The sequence below is a fragment of the Limulus polyphemus genome, unplaced genomic scaffold (assembly GCF_000517525.1).
Source record: "Limulus polyphemus unplaced genomic scaffold, Limulus_polyphemus-2.1.2 Scaffold2607, whole genome shotgun sequence".
Classification (NCBI taxonomy): Eukaryota; Metazoa; Arthropoda; class Merostomata; order Xiphosura; family Limulidae; genus Limulus; species Limulus polyphemus.
This window is the reverse complement of record NW_013668217.1, coordinates 1-5697: the sequence shown is the minus strand read 5'-3', so window position 1 is coordinate 5697 and position 5697 is coordinate 1. Positions and strand designations below refer to the sequence as shown.

General features: G+C 33.3%; 3 non-coding genes across 3 annotated transcripts; 1 reads left to right on the top strand and 2 right to left on the bottom strand.

Annotated features, from left to right (window-relative positions):
* The first annotated feature begins 811 nt into the window (after positions 1–811).
* Positions 812–893, top strand: Trnas-aga. The gene has a single exon. It is a non-coding gene; the product is annotated as a tRNA-Ser (tRNA).
* Positions 894–1330: 437 nt separating this feature from the next.
* On the bottom strand, positions 1331–1412 carry Trnas-uga. Its single transcript has one exon. It is a non-coding gene; the product is annotated as a tRNA-Ser (tRNA).
* Positions 1413–2021: 609 nt separating this feature from the next.
* On the bottom strand, positions 2022–2103 carry Trnas-uga. Its single transcript has one exon. It is a non-coding gene; the product is annotated as a tRNA-Ser (tRNA).
* Between the last annotated feature and the right edge of the window lie 3594 nt (positions 2104–5697).

Sequence of the window (5697 nt, the reverse complement as noted above, 5' to 3'; positions counted from 1 at the left end):
ATAAAATTACACCTTGTTTCAGCCGAAGAATACACAAGTTACTTGGATGAGAACAGCGATGCCTGTTTTGTAATGAAACAAACGTTAAGCAAATTAATAAGAAAAACAAATAAGCGCCCCCCAGTGGCACAGCGGCATGTCTGCGGACTTACAACGCTACCCGTGGTGGGCAGAGCACAGATAGCCCATTGTGTAGCTTTGTGCTTAATTACAAACAAACAAATAAGCAAGTTGTACGAGTGTAAAAAGAGATTTTACAAGATAATCTATCTGTCTGTCTATAAATATATATTATCAGTCCATTGGGACAGTTGTGGGCAATTCTAGCATCTTCACAAATAACCATTATTCTAGCATCTTCACAAGACTCGGAGTATTTTTGGTTCTACCACAGCGTACTCAAATAAACCTTTCTTGTTTTGTTTCAGCAGTGTTTTATATCAGACATATTAATGGTTATTTGTGAAGATGCTAGAATTGTGGTTATTTGTGAAGATGCTAGAATAGTGGTTATTTGTGAAGATGCTAAAATAGTGGTTATTTGTGAAGATGCTAAAATAATGGTTATTTGTGAATATGCTAGAATAATGGTTATTTGAGAAGATGCGAGAATAATGGTTATTTGGGAAGATGCGAGAATAATGGTTATTTTATATTATATTTATATCATCACAAACCTGATGATGACATAATTCTTAGCTAAATGATAAATTACATGATGTTGGTATTAGTGTAACAGGAAACCTTTAGAACGAGTAAATTTTATTTCAATTCCTGTTAAGAAATAACCTTCATATAAAAACATCTTTCAGCAGTCGTGGCCGAGTGGTTAAGGCGATGGACTAGAAATCCATTGGGATATTCCCGCGTAGGTTCGAATCCTACCGACTGCGATATTTACTTATTTGAATGGAATACTTTACGATTATTTTCTCTAATAGAAGTAATCAAGAAGTTTTTAAATATAGAACCTAAAGAATAAAAATAATATACATAATGACGAAATTCTTACATATGTAATAACAAATTATTCTGTATAAACAGAACATTAAATCACCACTAATCTTTTAATAATCAGAATCCTTGGAGTTCATATCTTTAAACTTTAGTTTGCAAGAAACTAAATCTAAACGTCTTAATATAAATATATATTTTTAGTTATCCTTAATATGTCCTAAGATACACCTTCTCATATGATATTTCACTTGGTAAAGGATGGGTTTAGAAGTACTGACCGAAATTAGTTCATAAAATTGTCAGTGAAATAGTCGAATAAATACTATAGATCGAACAATTCGATTTCTCCGAATGTTTTAAAAAGTTAATCACTCGCAGTTGGTAGGATTCGAACCTACGCGGGAATATCCCAATGGATTTCAAGTCCATCGCCTTAACCACTCGGCCACAACTGCTGTGGAACTACCATCTTGAGGTAGTGATATCTTTTACTTTTATAACAACATATTAACAGTTTTTTTTAACTATATTTTCTAATAAAACAAAACATAATGAAGGATATCCGCAAATCTTCGGTATTCCATCTATTATGAGGCAGTATGTCTTGAATATTAGAAGAGGAAGTTAATTTTTCTGTGTCGTCTGTAAGTTCCCATGACTACAGAACATTAACTGGTGTTAAAGGACGGCTGATAAAACCTGGTACACTGAACTATAGAATATAAATTGTAAAAATGATCTTTTTCCAATTGTTCTATTTTTGCGAAGGCGAACGAACCGGATATAACACCCCAGGTTAGATGTCTTGAAACGACAATTGAACCCTAAACAAACAATGGGGTAGGAATGGGTGTGACAAGCGCAACAGTTGTTAGAGAGTGCCCTGAGAAACATGCTGAATGTTATTAAATGTTTCAAATTGATTTGTTTCTTAGTATACTTGAGAACAGACACATTTATCATATCTATTTATTTAGCAATAAATTCAAGCGTTTTTATTTATTTATATTGAAATAAAAATGGTTTGTCAACAAAAACAATAAAGTTAATAATAAAAAATATGCCGCAGTCGGTAAGATTCGAACTTACGCGGGAATATCCCAATGGATTTCAAGTCCATCGCCTTAACCACTCGGCCACAACTGCTGTGGAATTATCATATTGAGGAAGTGATATCTTTTACTTTTATAACAACATATTAACAGTTTTTTTTTAACTATATTTTCTAATAAAACAAAACATAGTGAAGGATATCCGCACATCTTCGGTATCCCATCTATATGAGGCAGTATGTCTTGAATATTAGAAGACGAAGTTCATTTTTCTGCGTCGTCTGTAAGTTCCCATAACTTCAAAACATTTACTGGTGTTAAAGGACGATTGATAAAACCTGGTACACTGAACTAAAGAATATAAATTGTAAAAATGATCATTTTCCAATTGTTCTATTTTTCTGAAGGCGAAGAAACCGGATATAACACCCCAGGTTAGATGTCTTGAAACGACAATCGAACACTAAACAAACAATGGGGTAGGAATGGGCGTGACAAGCGCAACAGTTGCTAGAGAGTGCCCTGAGAAACATGCTGAATGTTATTAAATGTTTCAAATTGATTTGTTTCTTAGTATACTTGAGAACAGACACATTTATCATATCTATTTATTTAGCAATAAATTCAAGCGTTTTTATTTATTTATATTGAAAGAAAAATGGTTTGTCAACGAAAACAATAAAGTTAATAATAAAACATCTAATATTTTTCATCACACCAAGTTAAAAATAAAAAATATGTCGCAGTCAGTAGGATTTGAACTTACGCAGGAATATCCCAATGGCCACTCGGCCACGACTGCTACGATACTTCTCTTATTCAATGTCACTGATATCGACAAATAAACATAAAAGGTTACATACAAAAGATTTCATTAGATACTCATCGTATAACATGGTGTATTTTATGATTTAACGAATAATTATATTTGGTAATTAAAGTATTTTAATAACAGCACCAGATTCGTGGGAAAAGTTATCTGGACATACATACATACAAAAGCTACAAATTTAATTAATACAATATAGAATAACCCCAGAGATTATAACTACAGTGGTATGCAGTTAATAAACAACATTAAAGTGTTCACTAGTTAAAGTAGTAGGATCAAATTTGACAGGATGATCCGGAGGCTCCCATCACACCAAACATGCTCGCCCTTTCAGCCATGGTGGCGTTATAATGTGACGGTGAATCCCACTATTAATTTGTAAAAGAGTAGTCCCAGAGTTGGCGGTGGGTGGTGATGACTAGCTACCTTCTCTCTAGTCTTTCACTCCTAAATTAGGAACAGCTAGCTCAAATAGCCCTCGAGCTGCTTTGCGCTAAGTTCAATACAAACAAACAAAATCATGGGAATACCATACATTTCGGCCCCATACCTACATCATGCAGTTGGTGGTTGTGACGATTTTATTATCGTATATTTATTTTAATATCGATATTTGTTAAAATTGAATTTATAGTTACAAATGTACATAACTTATACTGTTAAATATGTATTGCGAAACACCCGCCTATTCTCTAAAGTTGTAGAAGATTCTCGAGTGTAAAAACTAACAATATGTCTGTTTACGTAAACGTTAATGTTAGCGTCAGTATTGTTACATGAAACTCAAATTTCGAGAAACTCTCCACACGTCTATAAATATAACCAACGCGTGCTATAAATTTCTAAAGCTATAAAAGTGATTGTTATAACGCTTATCAATCGGAAAACTTCAGATATTTGACCAGGAACATTTATAAATTTCTACCATTACAAACCATTTAACTTTAGTGGATTCACATCGGACATTAGTACTTTTACGAAAACATTACCTAACGTCATCGATGGAAACTCGAGCTTTAATCAGCGTGTGACCAGCGAGAACTACAGGGCTAGCTAGCTCCCTGTTAATTGTCAATTGTAATAATGTTAATATACTATAGAATGTTAACATATTTTGTTTGAATGTTGATTTATTTTGTGTGATTGCTTTCTGTAAAGAAAAATAACTAATAAAAAAATTTCAATATTTTTTTGTGTTACATTATTCAATATTTCTCAAAGTTATTTAGATACTTAAACTTTCGTAAATCAAGCTAACGTACAAATAACATAAAATTCACCTTGTTTCAGCCGAAGAATACACAAGTTACTTGGATGAGAACAGCGATGCCTGTTTTGTAATGAAACAAACGTTAAGCAAATTAATAAGAAAAACAAATAAGCGTCCCCCAGTGGCACAGCGGTACGTCTGCGGACTTACAACGCTAGAATCCGGGTTTCGATACCCGTGGTGGGCAGAGCACAGATAGCCCATTTTGTAGCTTTGTGCTTAATTACAAACAAACAAATAAGCAAGTATTACGAGTGTAAAAAGAGATTTTACAAGATAATCGAATCTGTCTGTCTATAAATATATATTATCAGTCCATTGGGACAGTTGTGATTAATATGTCTGATGCACTGATATAAAACACTGCTGAAACAAAACAAGAAAGGTTTCTTTGAGTACGCTGTAGTAGAACCAAAAATACTCCGAGTCTTGTGAAGATGCTAGAATAATGGTTATTTGTGAAGATGCTAGAATAGTGGTTATTTGTGATGATGCTAGAATAGTGGTTATTTGTGAAGATGCTAGAATAATGGTTATTTGTGAAGATGCTAGAATAATGGTTATTCAGACTTGTGATATAAACCTTTGAAGATTATCAGCTAGAACTTATAAACCATCAGCAACTTGTATAATAAGAAAAGGAAGGACCTAATTCTTATAATTAGGTTTATGTACCGTCTATTCAAAATAAAATAATACACGTGGGACTAGATAATGATAGCTTGACAGTCACGTGCAAAACAGCTAGGCCATATTGAAGATGAAATCAAAGAAGAAACGCAAAGAACAGTTCGATATTTTACATGCAACACAAGTCTCGTACACTATCAAAATATTAATCACATTGAAATAAGTTTTTAGTGACTTTAAAGACATATGATGACACCCACTTCTGACACCTTTTCGTAAAGTTCATAAATTATTGACAGAATGAGAAAACATCCTCTCGAGACTGGAGTAGTTTTCTTATTATGAGTAAGAAGTAACTGAGCATTGTTAATGGTCTTCTTTTGAAAGTATGTTAAAATCAGTTTCAGTATAAACAAAATATTTCAAAAAACAATACACAAAATATATCGTTGATATTATTATTTATCAACAACGTTTATGTTGTCCTTTCCTTAGTTTATGACCCCCAGTGGCACAGCGGTATGTCTGCGGACTTACAACGCTAGAAACCGGGTTTCGATACCCGTGGTGGGCAGAACATAGATAGCCCTTGTGTAGCTTTGTGCATAATTAAAAACAAAAAACAAATAAACCCTTAGTTTACTTGCTGAGGAATGATGTTTGTTCAAAGGAGATAAACAGTAGTCTTGCCCTAGTGATAAAGGAGGTGAACTAGACGCCATTAGGACATTCTTTTCTTAGGTTCGAATTCTACCATTTATGACAGCGAAGTTTTTCTTTCAATTTCTCGTTGGCAATGGACTTTCACCAAATTTTGACGCAGAGGGAGGAAAAAACTAATCTTCAAATGAAGATTTATCTACAAAAGATGTACTAATGAGCACAAAATCGTATTGTTCGAAAGCTCTAATTCTAAGTTATTGTTGAAAGACAGTTTTTTTTTTTTTGTTTTGTTT